Below are 21,350 nucleotides of genomic sequence, written 5' to 3'. Positions count from 1 at the left end.
AGAAGTTGGACCCTTAAGCTACTGAGCCACCCAGGTGCCCCTGTAAGATCCTTTAAGTCCTTTAAGTCACAGATATAGATGCAAACGCCTCAACAAAATATTAGCACTGAATCCAACAACATATTTAAAAAATCATACAATAAGATTAAGTGGGATTTCTTCCCAGGATGCAAGTGTGCTTCAGTATTCACAAAAAACCAACGTGATATGTCACATCAATAAGAGAAAAGATGAAAATCTTATGATCACTTCAATAGATGCAGAAAAAGCATTTGACAAAGCATAACATCCATGCATAATTAAAGCCCCCTGCAAAGTAGGTCTAGAGGGAATGTATTTCAACATAATAAAGGCCTTATATGAAAAACAGACAAGAGGTGTTCCTGGGTGGCTGAGTCAGTTAAGCCTCCAACTTCGGCTCAGGTCATGATCTCAAGGTTCAGGGTTTGAGCCCCTCATCGGGCTCTGAGCTGTCGGGCTCTGTGCTGACAGCTCAGAGCCTGGAACCTGCTTCGGATTCTGTGTCTCCTTCTCTCTCTGCCCCTCCCCTGCTTATGCTTTGTCTCTCTCTGTCTCTCAAAAATAAATAAACGTTAAAAAAAAACAGACAACATTATACTCAAGGGGTAAAAACTGAGAGCCTTTACTCTAAGGTCATGAACAATACAGGAATGTCCACTCTCACCACTTTTCTTCAACATCATACTTGAAGTCCTAGCCACAGTAATAAGACAACATAAAGCAATAAAAGGCATACAAGTTGGTAAAAAGAAGTATATATGCATTTGACATGTGATTATATATAGAAAACCCAAAAGACTCTACCAAAAAACGACTAAACTGATAAATGACTTCAGTAAAGTTGCAAGATATAAAATCAATGTACAGACATCTGCTGCATTCCTATACCAATAATGAAGCAACAGAAAGAGAAATTAAGACAGCAGTCCCATTTACAATTATACCGAAAACAATAAAATACCTAGGGATAAACCTAACTAAAGAGGTGAAAGACCTGTACTCTGAACAGTATAAAACCCTGATGAAAAAATTGAATATAACACAAAGAAATGGAAAGACATTCCATCTATACTCCTGGATTGGAAGAACAGATATTGTTAAAATGTCTGTACTCCCCAAAGCAATCTGTACATTTAATTTAATCCATATCAAAATACCAGCAGAATTTTTAACTGAGATAGAATAAGCAACCATAAAATTTGTAAAGACCTCAAATAGCCAAATCAACATTGAAAAAGAAAAGCAAAGCTGGGAGCACTTGGGTGGCTCAGTTGGTTGAATGTCTGATTCTTGATTTCAGCTTAGGTCATGGCCCAGGGTCATGAGATCAAGCCTGGGAAAATTAAACAATTAAAAAAGAAAACAAAAGCTGGAGACATCAGGATTCTGGGTTTCAAGTTATATTACAAAGTTGTAGTAACCAAAGCAGTATGCTGCTGGCACAAAAATAGACACATAGATAAATGAAACAGAATAGAAAACCCACAAATGAACCCACAATTATATGGTCAATTAATCTTCATTAATGAGGAATGAATATCCAATGGAAAAAAGACAGTCTCTTCAACAAAGAATGTTGGGAAAATTGAATAGCCACATGCAAAAGAATGAAGTTGGACCACATACAAACATAAACTCAAAATAGAGTAAGGACCTAAATGTGAGACCCGTAATCATAAAAATCCTTGAAGAGAACACAGATAGTAATCTCTCTGATATTGGCAGTAGCAACATTTTTCTAGATATGTCTCCTGGGGCAAGGGAAATAAAAGCAAAAATAAACTATTGGGACTACATCAAGATTAAGAAAAAAGCTTCTGCACAGCAAAGGAAACATTGAACAGAACTAAAATGAAGCTACTGGCTGGGAGCAGATATTTGCAAATGACGTGTTTAATAAAATGTTCATATCCAAAATATATAAAGAACTGATGAAAGTTGACATCCAAAACACAAATAATCCAATTACAAAATGGGCATAAGACATGAATAGACATTTCTTCAAAGAAAACATACAGATGGCCAACAGACACATGAAAAGATGCTCAACATCATTCACCATCAGTGAAATACAAATTAAAATTACAATTAGATATCACCTCATGCCTGTCAGAATGGCTAAAATCAAAATCACAAGAAACGACAATGTGGAGAAAAAGGAACCCTGTGCACTGTTGGTTGGAACACAAACTTGTACAGCCACTCTGGAATATAGTATGGAGTTTCCTCAAGAAGTGAGAAATAGAACTTCCCTGCAATCCAGCAATTGCACTACTGTGATTTCATCCAATAAAACCCCCCACTAATTAATTAATTTTTATTTATTTATTTTGAGAGAGAGAGAATGCAAGAATGAGTGGGGGAGGGGCAGAAAGATAAGGAGTGAGAGAATCCCAAGCAGGCTCTGTGGTTGATTCCCATGAACCATGAGATCATGACCTAACCCAAAACTTCAGATGTGTAACCAACTGAGCCACTAGGTGCCCCCAAAAACACTAATTCAAAGGGACACGTGCACTCCTATGTTTACTGTAGCATTATTTACAATAGCCAAACTATGGAAGCAGTCCAAGTGTACACTGATAGATGAATGGATAAAGAAGTGGTATATATATATATACAATGGAATATTATTCAGCAATGGAAATGAACCAAATCTTTACATTTGCAACTATATGGATAGAGCTAGAGACTAATGCTAAATGAAGTAAGTCAAAGAAAGACAAATACCATATAATCTCACTCATATATGGAATTTAAGAAATAAATGAGTAAAGGGAAAATGAGACACACCAAGAAACAGACTCTTTACTATAGAAAACAAACTGATGGTTACCAGAGGGAAGGGTGTAGGGGATTGAGGGTAATAGGAGATGAGGAGTAAAGAGTAGACTTATCATGATGCAAAAAAATTTTAATGTCATTTAAAAAATAAAGGCTAAACAGATGACCCAGTAATTCCACTCTTAGTTATATACTTCAGAAATCAAAACATATGTCCACACAAAAACTTTACAAAGAATTTCATAGAAGCATAATTCATGATAGCCAAAAAGTGGAAACAACCTAAGTGTTCAGCAACAGATGACTGGGTAAACAAATTGTGATGTCACCATACAATGGATTATTATTTGTTTATAAAAGGGAATGAAATTCTGATACATGCTACAACATGGATGAATCTTGAAACATTATGCTAAGTAAAAGACACTAGTCAAAAAGACTAAGTAGTGTATTATTCCTTTATGAAATATCCAGAATAGACCATTTCATACAGACAGAAAAGTAGATCAGTAATTAAGGCAGGAACAGGGATGAGGGTTGCAGCAAAAATGAGGAATGACTTGCTAATGAGTGAAGGGTTTCTTTCTGGGATGTTAAAAGTACTTACAAATTAGATTGTGGTGATGACTGTACAAATCTATGATTGTACTGAAATGTATGAACTATAAATAGGTGAATTTTATGGTATATGAAGCCAATCACAATAAAAGCTGTTTAAAAAAGAAAAGAAAAAGGAAGAAAAGACTAAATGGAGAAGCCACTTGGAGAGAAGAGGACCTGGAACTACATGCAGAAAGAGAGATGCCCCACCTTCCCAGCATTTAAATCAAGCCTTTACAGAACTCCAGCCCCAGCCACCAAGTACTGCAACTATACAAGAGAACCAGAGGCAAGATTTGCAGAACTGCTCAGCTGAGTCAAATCTTCATACATAGCTATGGAAGCTAATAAAGTGGGTATTATTTTAAGCCACTAAGTTTGGGGGTAGTTTGTTATACGTTGATAAATAACCAAAATAGCCACTTGGGAAAAGATACCACAGAGTCCAAATCGGTCAGAGATCTAAATGCAAATCTTGAAGCAACAGAAGAATTAGAAGAAAATATGGGTAGATTCTTCTATAATCTGTGTATGGGGAGAAATCTTTCTAATTACATCTCAAAATGAAGATGCAATAAAATAAAATATTTACACATTTAATTACTTAAAAAAAATTAAGTCTTTGCTGGACAAAAGGTCCATTAAAAAATAAATAAAGGGGGAGATGCTGCAAACCAGGGACCCAGAACTGCTCAGAGGCAGTGAATAAATGCTCTTCAAGCCTGCAATAAAAAATGGCCTCCAATAAAACTACATTGCAAAAATTGGGAAAGAAATAGAATGAGAAGAGAAAAAAAGTAAGAGGCAGAGCCTGAAGAAAAGTACTGAAATGTACTGAAATGATATGTAGTGAATGGGAAGGTGGAGTATTTCCTTAAGTGAAAGGGATTTACAAATGCTGGCAATACTTGGGAACCTGAAAAAAATTTAGATTGTCCAGAATTAATTTAAGTATTTCCTTAATTTTCAAAAAACTGACAAAGAAAAAGATTGTACGAAAAGAAAATCTGTATCTGACAATCTGATGATAGCAAATCAAAGGAGAAAAAAGATGCTGCTGATAAATCCTGAATGAATAATTGGTGCCACAGGCAGCAGTGGAGAATTAATGTTTCTCATGAAATGGAAAGAGATGAGGTAGACATGGTGCTGGCAAAAGAGGCAAACATCAAATGTCCTCAAATTGTAATTGCTTTTTATGAGGACAGACTAAGGTGGCATTTTTGTTTAGAAGATGATGCTCAATAACTTTATATATATATATATATATATATATATATATATATATATATATATATATATAATCTGGGTTTTGGGTTTTTTTTATGTTTATGTATTTTTGAGAGAGAGAGAGAGACAACAAGAGTGCTAGTGGGGATGGGGCAGAGAGAGAGGGAGATAACAGAATCCAAAGGAGGCTCCAAGTTCTGAGCTGTCAGCACAGAGCTCAAAGTGGGTCTCAAATTTGTGGACAGAGGAGAGATCATGACCTGAGCCAAAGTTGGATGCTTAACCTACTGAGCCACTAAGGTGCTCCTGGGTTTTGGTTTTTTGATTTATTAGTGTGAAGAAATAATATTCTAACAAAAATCAACTTTGATAGGTTCAATTTGAAGTAGTATTGGAGGAGTTGTTGTTGTTTTCCAGTCTATATCTCTGGTTACTTTGAAACAATGAAAGTTTTCTGTAGTTGATTCCTTCATCAGAAAAGAATATTTGAGACCATGGGAAAATGTTTAGAGTCATTACTCAATCAGAATTTGTGTTTTACGGGGCACCTGGGTGGCTCAGTCATTTGAGCATCTGACTGCATCCCAGGTCATGATCTCACAGTTCATGAGTTTGAGCCCTGCGTAGGGCTCTGTGCTGACAGCTCAGAGCCTGGAGCCTGTTTCTTATTCTGTGTCTCTCATTCTCACTGCCCCTCCCCCACTCGCACTCTGTCTCAAAAATAAATAAACATTAAATAAAAAAAGAATTTGTGTTTTACTCCCATATGCCTAAGGGCCATCTGGGTTTTTGCTTATTTGTGGTTGTTTTTGTGTGTATACATAAAAATACAAACGTAAATGGTTTCCTTTCCTTTCCTTTTTTTTGGACATTCACCAAAACAAAAACAGCATTTCATAATTATGGCTAAGCCCATGTTTCTGGATGCTGTCATTTTCAGCAACCTAGGAAATGAATCACTTAAAGTTAAATTGAAATTTTTCCTGAAGCCTTAACTTTTCAAATTTTGTAATTAATTGGACAATTTAAATATATTGTAAACAATTTAAACAGAACAATTTAAAAGCAGCCATATCAGAATCCATTTCCATATCTAGAGTGATATAAATGCAAGTTTATTTGCAAGATCCTGAAAGGAAAATTTTATCACTACCAACAACCTCCCCACGCAAATGAGAAAACTAGACAAATCCTTGTTTGTTTTAATTAGGTAAGTGAAAGTTAGTTAATGGACATTAAAGGTTCCTTCTACTGAACCATTCCTTTTCAAGAAGTGGAAATCTTTGTGCTGTATTGACTAAAAGATCATGATTCATGGAATGTCTAAGACATTCTTCATGGAAACCTAATCATAATCAGATATTGGCAATTTAGGACCTGCTGGAATAAATGGGTCGACAAACTTTTGTATTCTAAATTCTTTGAGTTGCGTGTTTTTTCTTTACCCCAAATTCTTCCTTACATGTAGGCTCAGTCTTAGTATTTGAGTTACTGGTTCAGCAGAAACCAGGAAAAACACTAACTTTGTAATAATCAGAATGTTGTCCAACTATGTATTGTTAACTTTATTGTAAATACTGGTAAATGGTGGTCAATAAATAGTTTTATATTCTTTTAAAATAAATAAAGGGCCCCTGGGAATGAAATTTTGTAACCTCCTTCTAAGTCATTTCTGTGTTTAGGACTTTCACTGTTCAGGACATCTTTCCTTTTATCCAAGTAAAATCCTATTACAAAGACAAAGATATTTCCATACCATCTTGGAGGCTCTATAGTAATGGTGCTTTGTTTGCAGTGACTATAGTGGACTACATTACTACAAATAAACCTATAGAAGAAAATGGTTTTTGGGGGCCCTGATTTTGTAACAGCTTGTTTATAATACAAATATCTGGTTTTATGTCTGCTTTGTGTAAGGAAGAAGAGTAGAAAACTCTAGAAGAGGTGTGAGAGGTTTGCTTTGTAAACTTCCCTAGTTACTGGTAGGTTGTGATCATGTGCTAATTTACCATTAACAGCATGAAGTGAGCTCTCTCATTTTCTGGTCCTGTGGGTTAAGAATGTGATTTCTAGCAATACACCAATTATTTTAAAAAATCACAGTCAAACCAGAGGAATGGGAGGGTTAGTTTAAGGGAGAACAATTGGTAGTGAACTCTTACTTGCATTTCACATGAGTCCCCTTTCTCTTTCCCAGTATGTGTTAGTCTCCTGGTCCTTTTGATTTTCTAATTTTTATGAATGTAGCCCATGAGAAATTCCTGGTAGATGCTGCTAAATTCAGAAGAAATAAGTTAAGCTATGTCTCCTTAGTTATTAAAGGGTTTGCTGCAAATAATTTATTAATTAAGGAGAATGCTAACCAAACTTGGTTGGTCAAGTGTGATACCTCACAGTTAACATTTATTTAGCCAACTTAATTCCAAAGTTGAACATGAAATCGCCTTTTTTTTTTGAGTAGTATTGATTGTATGATCCTGAGTATTCAAGGTTAAAGCATGTTCATCCAATGCATCTCTTTTAGGAGGTAGAACGTTATCATCTGGTATACATTTGACTTATTGTAGTCTAGAGTTCTTTCCTTATAATGAAAAGATATTCTAACTTCATCCCAGCAGATACTATGTTAGCTGCTTAACAGAAACATGTCCATAAGGAAGAAACTCTTACACTCTTCATTCTGCCTGGAGGGGCACTGCAAAGCATTACAAACAGAAAGCTGAAATTTCATAATAAAGCTATTGTAGATAAGGTGTTAAGGTATCACTTTAATCCAAATTTTAATCATCTGGACTTCACCTGTCACATATTTTCTATTAGCCACACACCTGTGAAATGCTCACTAAGGGGCATTGGAGATAGGGAGATAGGATCTACACCTGTCCTGATATGTTTTCACTGCCAGGATTTGATGGATCTTTGTGCAAAGATCTCCATATGGGCTGTCTCTCTATGGGATAAACTCTTTATGTGGCTACAGATATAAATTTAATAGCATTTTTTGGCTATGGAGCCATAATTCTCAAGCAATTTATTTGCATTTTTGTTGTATATCACTCAGAAGTAGGGTTTATACTGAAATGTCCTTTAGATGCTAAAATAATTCATGTTTGTATCCTTCCAGTTCTACTACATGCTCTTCTTTGGAAGTTTTCTTTAAGACTACTTGCAAATGTTGGGTACAGTGTTTAAAAGGTGTCCATCTCCATGTGTATACACAAAGAGTAAGGATTAGGCATTGTGATTCATCCAGATAATTGAGCATAAGCCAAAAATTCCTGTGGGGTGGAGAGTAAAACTGTTGCCCATGAACTGGATGAAATACGGACCTTGTATGAAAGCTCCAATGACATGAACTAGATTTTCACAGTGAAAGAAGATTCAGTGCCAAGGGATTACTCCTGTATACTTTGTAAGAGCTAGTTGACAATCACAGTTTATGGAGTATTCTTGTTTGCTTGCTCCTTCCCTCTTCCATTGCCCACATTTGGGCTTTTTCACTGTTTCTTAGACCTAGGATCTATATTGAGCAAATATATTTTGAGCAAAAGTTTCAGACAAGTTTGTCACACACAAAAAAGGTAGAGACATCTTTCTCTCCATGTTGATAACTTATGAAACTAATTGCTGAAGGGGATTTGGGATTATATCTGACTCTTGGTTCCACACAACAATTTATGTACTGTCCGATCTATTTATCCTCCAATACATTTTGATTTTTTAAAAAAATTTTTAATGTTTATTTATTTTTTGAAAGAGAATCTGAGCGTGGCGAGGGGCAGAGAGAGAGGGAGACACAGAATCCAAAGCTAGCTTCAGGCTCTGAGCTGTCAGTATAGAACCTGATGTGGGGCTTGAACTCATGAACCATGAGATCATGACCTGAGCCAAAGGTGGACACTTAACTGACTGAGCCACCTAGGCAACCCTAATGCATTTTGGTTTTTTAACTTTATGTTAAGTCATTAAATATTTGCATTAATTGAAAAAATGGAATTTATTATGCAGTAACTCTGTGTATCTTAAATTGTCTTTCCCCTCTGTTTGTTTTAGGGAAATTAATGACTTTATTTTTTTTGCCAGCATTGTTCCCCTGATACATCATTGTAACTAATGATAGCTGGAATATATTCAATTCCAGGTGGACTGTTGTCATTTTTCTGTACAGCAGGAGTGAATAAGATTATCTGTAGATTAGCCAGAAGGAAAATGGCTTTGTATTTTGCCTTTGTAGCAGACTATTGGAAGGTATTTAATTTGATATTGTTATCTGTAAGAAATAGAATAAAGCAGGATGAAGCATGTACATTCAAATGTGTAGCTTATCGCACTCTTGAAAGCAGAAAGTGCTAATTTTTTACTTTAAAAAAATCTGGAAGAGGGCCCCAAATAATTCAGTGGAAGAAAAATGATGGCCAAGTGAAATCACATGACTAAGTAGATAATTCCAGTGAAACCCAGGAAGAACCGCATTAGTGATAGTCTGTAAGTATACACAGTACTTTACAATAGGTTGATTGCACTAAACAAAGAAGAAAATCCTTTCACTGAGGAGCTTACAGTCTAAAGATACAAGTTGGTGCAGCACAATATAAAATGAGAAGAGTAAATGAGCCCCATAGTGGGTGGTCTTCATAACTGAAATGCTTAAAAAATAAATGCCTTTTTAGAAAGGTAGAGGTTTGAGGGGGAATGGTCTGGGCGTGCAAAGAAGTGGAAAGCTATTCTTTGGGGCTGGAAGATGAGGACAAGGAAAGGAGGGTTGGATCCTATGTCTAAAAAGAGGCTCAAAATAAGAATGGGTAAAGAGATCAGACTAACATTGGCATGATAGAGCTTGGTGATTTAAAGAACAAGATGAAATGCCAGTAGAGAAGGATTTAGAGAGAGGGGACAAACAACATACCATACGACTTTCTATTACAGCATGTACCACATCTTTAATAACCCAGATATGGAGAATGCTGCTTGAAACAGCTTCTTGCCAATGTGAATGGCTTCTACAACAAAGAATAGTCCGGAATGGTCCCATTGAGATACTGTATGTGAAAGGGGTTTGTAAGCAGCAAAGCAGTACAAATGTAAGTCATCATCATATTCTGTTTAGCTTTGACTTTATTACATTTTCGTTTAGTAATATATTTTAAGACAAAAGGTTAGCAGTAGAACTTATTTTCAGAGATGTTGTCAAGAATAGATTTCTTACTGTAAATGTTTCATTTGTTTCTCTGTTAGCTTATTACAAATGCTGATAGTAAATGTTCCCCAAATGGTTCTCTCTAGTTTTCTTACAATTGAACTGATACCTTTACATCAGTGAAGATCATTCTCATCCTCATTCCTGCTCCCTCTCTTGCTACCCAGTCTTTTTTCCACCTTTGTTCATATGGTCATGTAGTGTTTTAAGTCTCACAATATCATTTTATACTCTACCTCATTCTAACAGGATTTGAGTTGGTTTACTGAGAAACTAATACAATGACAGGATGAACAAATTGACAAAGAAATTTATGTGAAGGGAAAATAAATGTAAGAAACTGAAATGAGGCCACAATAAGGACTTTTTTTTTTGAGAAAGCGAGTGAGAGAGAGAAGGGGAGAGGGGAAGAGAGAGAAAGAATCTCAAGTAGGCTCCGTGCACAACGTGGAGCCTGACACGAGGCTTGATCCCTTGACCCTGGGATCATAACCTGAGCAGAAATCAACCGACTGAGCCACCCAGGCACCCCAGTAAGGTTTTAACTAAGTACACAGCATTGGGGACTTTATAGTTGTAATCTAAGTTTGGCTCTGAGTGTCTTAGCAGACGAAGAGGGAAATATTCACTATAAGATATGCAGAGATTCTTGACATTAAAATGAACCAATTTCTCAGAAGAAGCAAGCACAGATTTTTTTGAGACCTCTGAGAAATTCTTCCCATGGATTTTTATGAATGCCAGTTTGGTGATTTTGGATTTTATCCTGAAGGCACTGGGAAGTCAGTGAAAGCTTTTGATCCAGGGGATGACCTACTTGAAGCTGTCTTTAGAACAGCTATAAGAAAGTTTCCTTAACTAGAAACTAGATACAAGAAACTAGATATAAGAAAACCAGTTAGAGATGATCTCTGAGGGTCTGGAAAAGGATGCATCCAAGTGAATGGAAGGCAAAGGAAAGCTATAGGAGGGGTTAAAGAGGTGGCCAAGGTCATTACTTAGATATGAATGGAAAGGGAGGAATCAAGGATGCCTGTTGGGTTCAGTTTTACCTAGAATGATGGCATCATAATCCCTCACAAATATAAGAGGAGGAGAGATGTGTTAAACGAGAAATCACAGAAAGTTATGAAAAGGGCAAGATAACCACTATGGATTCTTATAGTTGTATTTTGGACTAAGCAGAACAAAGTAAATGGAAAGCTACCATTTTTTAACACTTTATATTTAATGAAGTGTTTTACATACAGTATCTTATTTTGTCCTTATGACAATTCTGTGAGGGAAATAGTAAGTATCCACATTTTAAATTTTAAATTTTCAGACCAAAACTATCTGAAACTTGCTTAACCGGTACATCTAAAGCCATATGAGGAGTAAGTGCCTTGTTTTCTTCCCTCCACTGTCTGACACCACCTCAAGAAGTCCTTCTGTTTGGAGCTATTGGTGTAAAGTAGGATCCAGTAGGATGACAAAATCAGGGCAAGATTAGAGTTTTGCCAACATTATGAATCTCAAGTTTTTGCTTTGTCTTAACTATAATTGTTCCAGTGGGGACATTTGATAGGAACAGTACTGTTTTCCCCCACACTAAATGTCCCCAGACTGCTATGCTTTTTAAATTTCATATCTGCTTTTTATAGTTGTATAATCTCTTCCACTGATGTCAGCTGTTACTATTTGGTGTATTTGGCAGCTCCTCATTCCAAATCAGTTGTGCCACTGGGACCAGATAAATAGGCTTGTTATTTTTAGACACAATTTTAAGAGTGACTATACCTTGAACACATAGGCAATCCTCTTATGAGAACCTAACCCTAATGTTATGTTATGCTATATTTTTATGAGCAAAGGATATATGTCTTAATGTTTGATCATTCTTAGAATGTATATTATTGGCTGTCTTGTAGGTTATTGGCTACTTCTGGGTAGTTAAAGTATTGGATAAGTTACCTAGATATGTTTACTATATAACTCTTGACTCTTTTAAAAGCAGAAGCTATTGGTGGCAACAGGGAAATACACATAGGAGGCTGTGTATTTCTGGTGCATAGCAATCTAGTTGCCAAAGTCTTGAAATTACTGCCCAATCCCCTTTATTCCAGAATGATTTGTGGCCACTTCTCCCAGTCTCCAGTGCCCTCTGCTAGAAAGGTTACACGCATTCCCTTTTGTTTCCAATAAGTCTTCTCTCCTGAAACAGCCACAGAAGTTTTCAACCAGCCCTCTCCTGGTTCACTTGTCTCTCCCTTTTTCCCTCTGGAAGGAAGGCTTTTAATAACGATTTATTGACTATCCACAGGGGGATTGTTCCTATAGGAAGCACTGCACTCCTCAGTGTGAAATTTGTGTCTCCAGCTGGCAGAATAAAACATTTTGTGACACTTGGTAACAGTGAGTGCATAATTCAGTGAGTGCTCATTTCATGAGCACCCAGTCTATCTCCAACACAAGTGATGTTTTTTTCCAAATCTACTTTTCAAATTAATTTTAAAGATGATGAACAATCAGTAACTAATCAGTACATTCATTAAGCAGACTGAACTGGTTGGAAATAATAAGGAAGAGGAAAGATGATTTCCCTTTATGTTCTACTGAAGGATGAAATTAATAAAAGTTACTATCATTAGAACTCAGCAGGGTCCATAACTGAAATGCTTGGCTTGTCAGATGTTGATAGGTAAGACTGTATTCTTCTTGGTGTTAGTAAGGAAGGGTGTTTATTCCTTTGCATAGGTACTTTGGGACAAAGAAGCTACTTTTATTTTTAGCTAGAAATACCTGCATATCTCCTTATGCCCTGAAAAATGGGAATGAGTTTGGATTTGCTGCGGCCTATGGAAAGTAAAGCTGTGATATTAGAATCTTATGGCCCTGAGTTAGGCTTTGAGAGAAAGTTTCTGGTTTGATGGTCGTTGGAACCAATGATGACAGATAAGAATTACAAAGATGATTGGCAGATTGGCGGAATAAAATTCCTGATGCCCTTACATAAATACATTGAAGGCATGAAAGTATTTTCTAAAAATATGCAGGGCATCCAAGCCTCCTTGAGAGTGAAGGAGATTTCATAGAAGCTCTTGGGCTTTGGTAGTTGTCTTGATTTACAAGTGAGTATGTCATTGTTTATATTTTAGACTGACCTTTGAGAAGGAGAGAAATTTGCTTTCCGTTTTTTTTGTTTGTTTGTTTTGTCTATTACAGGAGCCTACATTTGGTGGGCAATCAAACGTCTCTGAGATGTTTATTGATAAATAAGAAAAATGTTTTCTGAAGGGAGCAAGTGGTATGCTCTCTAAAGATAATCAGATTTATCAATTTGAAAATATGACAATGCAACTGATGTATCTAGATTGAATGGAAAGCTATGAATTATGCCTACAGAATGCTGCAGCTTCTCCCTTATGTGACCTCTGGCAGTATAATGAAAGTAAATTATTAAACATTTAAAAAGCCTCAGTAAATGAAAACAATTAGTGGCTTGATATGTTATACTTGGACCTAGCACTAGAGAGCCTTCACTGGTTATAGCGCTTGTGAGCACTGAAGCCAGCCCCTGGTATTTTAGGTACATTATGCAAATTTCCCTAGAGCAGCATGGTTGGAGTTCTCTGCCTGATGCGTCAGTTAGCTTTAGTGCCCTCTGACTAAAAAGGATATGATGATGAGTGATTATCAGGCATAAGATTTAAGCCAATGAGATTTGAGACTTTAGACTTCAATTGCATTTCATCTGCCAACTGCATTGAACTTTCCTTTCAAAAACCAGACTAACATTGACCTGCCAGAATCTATGGGGAGACTCTGCTATAATAAATCTTGATTAGGTATCAGTAGAAAGATATAATAGGGACAAGCGATGAGCTAGCCAGAAAGGGAGAGGTGAGCATAAGAGACTTTTTTGAGCTGAGAAGATAATGAGATAAGATCAAAAGACAGTTTTTTTAAAATTTTTTTAAACGTTTTTATTTATTTTTGAGACAGAGAGAGACAGAGCATGAACGGGGGAGGGTCACAGAGAGAGGGAGACACAGAATCTGAAACAGGCTCCAGGCTCTGAGCTGTCAGCACAGAGCCCGACGTGGGGCTCGAACTCACGGACTGTGAGATCATGACCTGAGCCGAAGTCGGACACTCAACCGACCAAGCCACCCAGGTGCCCCTCAAAAGACAGTTTATATTCCTCTTTGTCCTTCCTCTCTGATGGTACCTTGGCCTAGTACTGAACCTTACTTGTAGATCTCTTCTTATCTTTCCTTATTTTTTTTCCTTCTACCACTGCCACCTCCATTCATTCCTTGCTCCTGAGACTCTCTGTCTTAATGAAAATTCCCTATTAAGGTATTACATAATAAGAAAAAGACACCAAGGAAAACTGTTAGTTTTCCTTTTTTGTTGTATTTTTGAAAAATACTTCCTACTTTTACCCTTTTATCTTTCTTTATTAAAACTGCCCTGATAAAACCTTTATTAGACAGTCTCATCTCCCATATTTTTATAAAGTGACTCTATTATAAATGACCGGAGCTGAGATCATTGTATTTATCTAAGGGACAACATTCTTTTTATGGCATCTTGATCACTCTGACATCTTGTCATCTAGGGTGGTATCCCAGGATGTTTACAATCTTATCAAAGGTTAGTGTGAAATTCTCAAACCAAAATTAATTCGAAGTCATTGTCTCTTTAACTTAGAATGATTTGGATAAGATCCGCAAATCAAATGGTCATAGGTACAACACTGCCTAACAATTAGAAGTTGGTGCTTTAAAAAATTGGTTTTTAAATTACTTATGGAGGAAACAATTATATTAACACTCCACCCTAAAGGGGGAAAAACCAATCATTTATCACCAAAGAGCCAAAATTCTGGTCTCCTTTAGCCACACACACCCCCAAAAAAGTTTTTTTAAAGACTGTGAGAGAGCATAGCAACGATGACATAGATAAGAAGGAAACTGGCTTATCCTTTCATTTATTCATTCAACATATATATTTTTAATATGTTGATAGCCTACTATATACCATCTTTATTCTCTCTCTACCTTGTTATCCCAAAGATAATGTTCCCAGGTTTGAATATAACCATTCTCTAGTGGTGTGTAACCTATACTTGGAGTAAAGTAACCCTTCATTCCGTTTCTCTTCGGTAGTCAGTGATTTGGTAATATGTTGTTTGGATGACAACAAGTGTAATGCTTTTGTTTTCCCACTCTAGGATGTCTCTCTAACCTGCAGAATCTTACCCATCATTCATATTTGTTAAATTGTGTTTCTAGTTGTTTCCAATGTCTTTGTTAAAATTTTATTTATTTACTTTGAGAGAGAGAGAGAAAGAGAGCGTGAACAAGTGAGCAGGAGAAGGGCAAAGAGAAAGAGAGAGTGAGGGAGAGAATACCAAGCAGGCTCCAAGTTGTCAGTGCAGAGTCCGGCACAGTGCTCAATCTCATGAACCGTGAGATCATGACCTGAGCCAACATTATGAATCCAATGCTTAAGGACTGAGCAACCCAGGTGTCCTTCCAATGTCTCGATTTTATTTTTTCTTTTTTAACGTTTTATGTTAAAATAAATACTATTAATATAATTTAATATAAATAATAAAAATATAAATTATTGTAAATTAAATTCAATATAAAATATTAGAATATTCAAAATAATATTTTATTTTGTATTATTTTAAAAAATTTTTCTAATGTTTATTTATTTTGGAGAGAGGAGAGAGAGAACATGAGTGGGGGAGGGCCAGAGAGAGAGAGAGGGAGACACAGAATCTCAAGCAGGCTCCAGGCTGTGAGCTGTCAGAACAGAGCCTTGATGCTGGGCTCGAACTCACAAACTGTGAGATCATGACCTGAGCTGAAGTCCGATGCTTAACTGAGTGAGCCCCCCAGGCACTCCAAAAATAATCTTTTATTTTTAAAAATTCACAGGGGGTTGCAAAAATAGTACAAAGAACTCTGTCATATCCTTTATACAATTTCCCCCAATGGTTACAGTCTACATAACTAGAGTGCTATATCAAAACCAGGATATTATGTGTGTATATAGTTCTGTGTCATTTTATCATATGTGACGATTTGTATAACCAACCAAGAGACAGCACTATTCTATCACCACAAAGATCTTCTACTTGTTACCCACCCCTTTGGAATCAAGCCTCCCGCCTCTCATCCTTCACTATCCTTAACTTCTGGCAACCACTAATCTTCTTTCGATCTATAAAGCTTTGTCATTTCAGTCATTTCTATAGTCTTATATAAAAGAAAACATACAGTATGTAAACTTTTGAGATTGACTTTTGTTCACTGAGCGTAATACACTTGAGATACATATGTTTGTTGTCTGTATCCGTTTTTTATTTTTATTGTCGAGTAATATTCTCTGGTATGGATGAACATAGTTTGCATAATCTTATACCCATTTTATTGTTCTATTTCCAAGTTTTCTGATTCTTTCCTCCGTTCTATCCCTTCTGCTGTTGAGTCCATCCATTGAGTTTTTAATTTGGCTATTGTACTTTTCAGTTCTAAAATTTCCTTTTGGTACTTCTTTATATCTTCCTTTGTTGAGACTTCCTATTTTAAGTTTTTATTTAAACTCCAAGGTTTATTTACTTATTTATTTGCATGTAGATATCCATTTATTTCTTCATCATTTTTTGAATAGACAGTTCTTTCCCAGTTAGTTAGGGGCACCTCGATGGCTCACTTGGTTGAGTGTCTGACTTCAGCTCAGGTCATGATTTCATGGTTTGTGAGTTCCAACCCCACATCAGGCTTGCTGCTATCAGCACAGAGCCCCCTTCAGATCCTCTGTCCGCCTCTCTCTCTGCCTCTCTCTCTCTCTCTCTCAACAATGAATAAACATTAAAAAAATAAACTCCAGTTAGTTAAAATACAGTGAAATATTAGTTTCAGGAATACAATTCAGTGATTCAACATTTCCGTACCACACCTGGTGCTCTGATGATTGATTCTTAATTGAATACTGGGCATTTTGAGCATTATGCTATAAGTTCTGGATCTTATATCAGTTTTAACAAGCCTCCTTTGATGCTACACCTGTGAGAGAAGGTAGGCACTGCCTAGTTCATGCCAGGTGGATGTGGATATCTAGGTTCCCTACTCAACCTTGCTTGAAACTCTAGTCAAGAAGAGGATGCCTTGTTACTGCTAGGTGGAGGTGGGAGTTCAGGCTCCCCAGGAGGCCTCCACTGACACCACCTTGGCAGGGAGGAAGAGGAGTGCCTTCTTACCATTAGGTAGGAGTTGAAGCTCAGGTTTACCAGATGGTTTTTAATGACAGTAAGTAGTGGGAAAACCTTGTTATTGCCAGACATGGATGAAGGTCCCAGGTCTCTACTCAGTGTTCTCTGACATCTTCCCAATGGGGAGGTAATAGAGGCTCTTCCTTACAGATAGGCTGGAGTTGATATTCAAGTTTCCCATTTGGCCTTTACTGAAGGTGATGTGGGTGGTGCCACAGTTTTATCTATGGTGTTTTTGTAGAGTAGGGAGAAGATTGTCTACAAGTTTTCTGTCTTGCTAGTCTGCCATTGTCCTGGTCCTGTGGCTAGAAAGACTTGATTTTTCAGGGGGTTGACATTAAACACTTAGAAATCTTTACAAGTAGTAAAATAACTATGAATAAAATTGTGATTGTATTAACTATACCATACTTTTCCTTATAGTTTTTAACACTTTTATTGAGGTATAATAGACATATAATAAAGCACATTTAAAGTGTACAATTTGATGTATACACCCACCACCACAATCAAGATAATAAATATCCATCATCCCCTAAAATTTCCTGGTGCTTTTTGTGTTCCCTCCATTCTCTGATCCTTCACTACTTTCCCTTCCAGGCAACTACTAATCTATTTCCTGTCATTACAGATTAATTTACAGATTCTAGAAATTTCTATAAAGGGATTCATTCTGTATGAACTCTTTGTCTTCTTCCACTCAGCATAATGATTTTCATATTCATCTATGTTGTGTGTAAGACTAATTCATTCCTCTTGAATGAGTAGTAGTATTGCATTGTATAGATACATGACAATTTGTTTTTACTTTCAACTATTGATATTTGACTTACTTTCACTTCTAGCTATTATAAATACAACTGCTATGAACATTTGTGTACCAGGGTTTCTGTGTACATACACAATTATTTCTCTTAGATAAATGAATTGTGGAATGTCTGTGACATTTACATTTTTAAAAGCTGTCGGGGCGCCTGGGTGGCTCAGTCGGTTAAGCTGCCGACTTCGGCTCAGGTCATGATCTCGTGGTCCGTGAGTTCGAGCCCCGCGTCGGGCTCTGTGCTGACAGCTCAGAGCCTGGAGCCTGTTTCAGATTCTTGTCTCCCTCTCTCTCTGGCCCTCCCCCGTTCATGCTCTGTCTCTCTCTGTCTCAAAAATAAATAAAACGTTAAAAAAAATTAAAAAAAAAAAAGCTGCCAAACTTCCAAATTTTGTACTACCACTAGCAACATGTGAGAGTTCAGTTGTCCTACATCCTTTCCCATACTTAGTATAGTGAACTTTTTTAATTGTAGCCATTGTAGTGTGTATATAGTATTATCTCATAGTGGTTTTAATTCATATTTCTCTGATGGCTAATACTATCAAACATCTTTTTATGTGCTTATATGCCACCCAAATATATTCTTTGGTGAAGTATCTTACGTATTTTTCCTATTTTTATTAAGATCTTTGACATCTTACTATTGATTTATAAGAATTCCTTATGTAATTTAGATACAAGTCCTTTGTCAGATACATGTTTTGCAAATACATGTTTTCCCAGTCTTTGGCTTGCTTTTACCTTTTCACAGTGGTGTCTTCTGAAGGGTAAACATTTTTAATGTTGATGAAATGCAACTTACTGATTTTTTCCCTTTTATAATTTGTGAGTTCATGTCATACTTAAGAAATCTTTGTCAAACAAAAGGACACTGAGATTTTCTCTTATGTTTTTGTCCAGAAGTTTTATCGTTTTAAATCTTAGATTTAGGTCCATGATTCGTATTGACTTAGTTTTGTATATAGTGTATGATAAGAGCCAAGGTTTATTACTTATTTATTTGCATGTAGATATCCATTTGTTTCTGCATCATTTTTTGAATAGATAGTTCTTTCCCAGTGTATGGCTTTGGTACCTTTGTTGAAAATCAATTGAGAATATAAGAGCATAATTGAATAAGTAGGCAGTATAATGAAATATAATGAATGACAACATAATGAAATATGATGAAAATCAAATGTCAATATTGTTTTGTCTATCTTTACACAATAATATACTATCTTGTTTCATGTATCTTTATTGTGTTCTGAGCAAAGTAGTGTAAATCCTTCATTGTTCTTTTTCAAAATTATTTGGACTATTGTAGGTGCTTTATATTTCATTATAAGTTTTAGAATCAAATTGTTAATTTCTACAAACATTTCCTTTTATGTGGATTTAATTTGTTCTTATTTTACTACATAATGTAGAAACCTGAGGTCATTGATTAGAGACCTTTGTGTTTTTTTCTAATATAGATACTTTCATGATATAAATGTCCCCTGAATTTTTTTATTCTGATGTATTGTATATTCATCATCATTCAGACCAAATCTTTTTCTAATTTCCCTTTAGATTTTTTCCTTGACCCATGGATTAGCTAGACGTATGTTACCTAATTTCCATAGAATAATCTAATTCTTAATTATTTTCCAGATGTATTTCTGTTCTTGATTTCTGTTTTAATTCCATTGTGATGAGAAAATACTTTGTGTGACTTGAAATCCTTTTAAATTTATAGAAACATTTTTATGGCCCAGAATATGGTCTATCTTGGTAAATGTTTCATATGCAGGTGAAAAAGGATGTGTACTCTTGAAAGGCTTAGTGGAGTGTCATTTACATATCAGTTCACCTTGGTTGATGGTGTTTGCAGTCTTCTGTTTCCTTACTGATTTTATGTCTACTTATTTTTTCATTTAGGAAGGGGTAATGAAATCTCTGAGTATATTTGTGAATTTGTTTATTTCTTTTTACAGGTGTCAGTTTTTCGTTTTCGTATTGTGAAGCTCTATTATTAGATACATAAACATTTAGAATTGTTCTTTTTATGAATTGACCTCTTTATCACTATGAAATGAACTTCCTTGTCCCTGCTTATATTCTTTTCTCTAAAATCTACTTTGTATGGCGTGCCTAGATGGCTCAGTCAGCTGTGTCCAACTGTTGATTTTGGCTCAGGTCATTATGCCACAGTTTTTGAGTTTGAGCCTTGAATCTGGTGGTGTGCTGACAGCAGGGAGCCTGCTTGGGATTCTCTCCCTTCCTCTCTCTGTCTCTCCCTCCCCCATTCTCTCTCTCTCTCTCTCTCTCTGTCTCTCTCTCTCTCAAAATAAATAATTAAAAAGCAAACTTTTAATAAATAATAAAATCTACTTTGTATGGTAATATAATACTCCAGATTTATTTTGATTAGTGTTAGCATGTGATATCTTTTTCATCCTTTCACTTTTAACATTTTTGTGTCTTTAAAATAAAGCATATTTTTGTAGGCGGCCTATAGTTGAGCCTTGCTTTTTAAAATCCAGTCTGTTTTTTAATTTTCTGAGGAACCTCCACACTGCTTTCCAGAGCGGCTGCACCAATTTGCATTCCCACCAACAGTGCAAGAGGGTTCCTGTTTCTCCACATCCTCTCCAGCATCTATAGTCTCCTGATTTCTTCATTTTGGCCACTCTGACTGGCGTGAGGTGGTATCTGAGTGTGGTTTTGATTTGTATTTCCCTGATAAGGAGCGACGTTGAACATCTTTTCATGTGCCTGTTGGCCATCCGGATGTCTTCTTTAGAGAAGTGTCTATTCATGTTTTCTGCCCATTTCTTCACTGGGTTATTTGTTTTTCGGGTGTGGAGTTTGACAGTAAAAAATAAAAAAAATAAAAAAAATGGTTTCAGCCAAAAAAAAATAAATAAATAAAAATTAAAATAAAATAAAATAAAATCCAGTCTGACACTCTCTGCCTTTTAATCCAAGTGTTTAGAATATTTACACTTAGTGTGATTGTGGATATGGTTAGGTTTAAATCTGTTATCTTGTCATTTGTTTTCTGTTTCTTCCATCTATTCTTTGTCCCCTTTCCCTCTTTTTCTGCTTTCTTTTGGATTGAGTGTTGTTATTCAATTGCATGGGTTATTAGCTATAATTCTGTTTAATTACTTTAGGGTTTATAGTACACATAATAAGAAAACAATCTTATGTAATTTGCCCATGTAATTACCATTTCTGATGCTCTTTATTCTTTTGTAGAGATCCATGCTTCTCTTTGCTATTATTTGACTTTTTCCTGAAGGATGTGCTGTAACATTTTTTATACTTTGGGTATGCTGGTGATGAATTCCTTTAGCTATTATATCTCTGAGAAAGTCTTTTAAATTGAAATACCTTTTTATTTTGAGATAATAGATTATGTGCACATGTAAGAAACAATACAAAGAGGGGCACCTGGG

General features: G+C 36.0%; 1 protein-coding gene and 1 pseudogene across 5 annotated transcripts in view; both read left to right on the top strand.

The window, feature by feature from the left end:
* The window catches only part of EDA (ectodysplasin A), a 458,277-nt gene that overhangs the window by 128,559 nt on the left and 308,368 nt on the right, over window positions 1-21,350 (top strand). The gene's annotated exons all lie outside the window — the stretch shown is intronic.
* Window positions 472-4,660, top strand: LOC109254592 (chromobox protein homolog 3-like; annotated as a pseudogene).

This window comes from Panthera pardus, unplaced genomic scaffold, assembly GCF_024362965.1.
Source record: "Panthera pardus isolate Hobbes unplaced genomic scaffold, ASM2436296v1 HiC_scaffold_27, whole genome shotgun sequence".
NCBI lineage: Eukaryota > Metazoa > Chordata > Mammalia > Carnivora > Felidae > Panthera > Panthera pardus.
The sequence above is the reverse complement of the archived record's forward strand: the minus strand, read 5'-3'. Positions and strand labels throughout refer to the sequence as shown.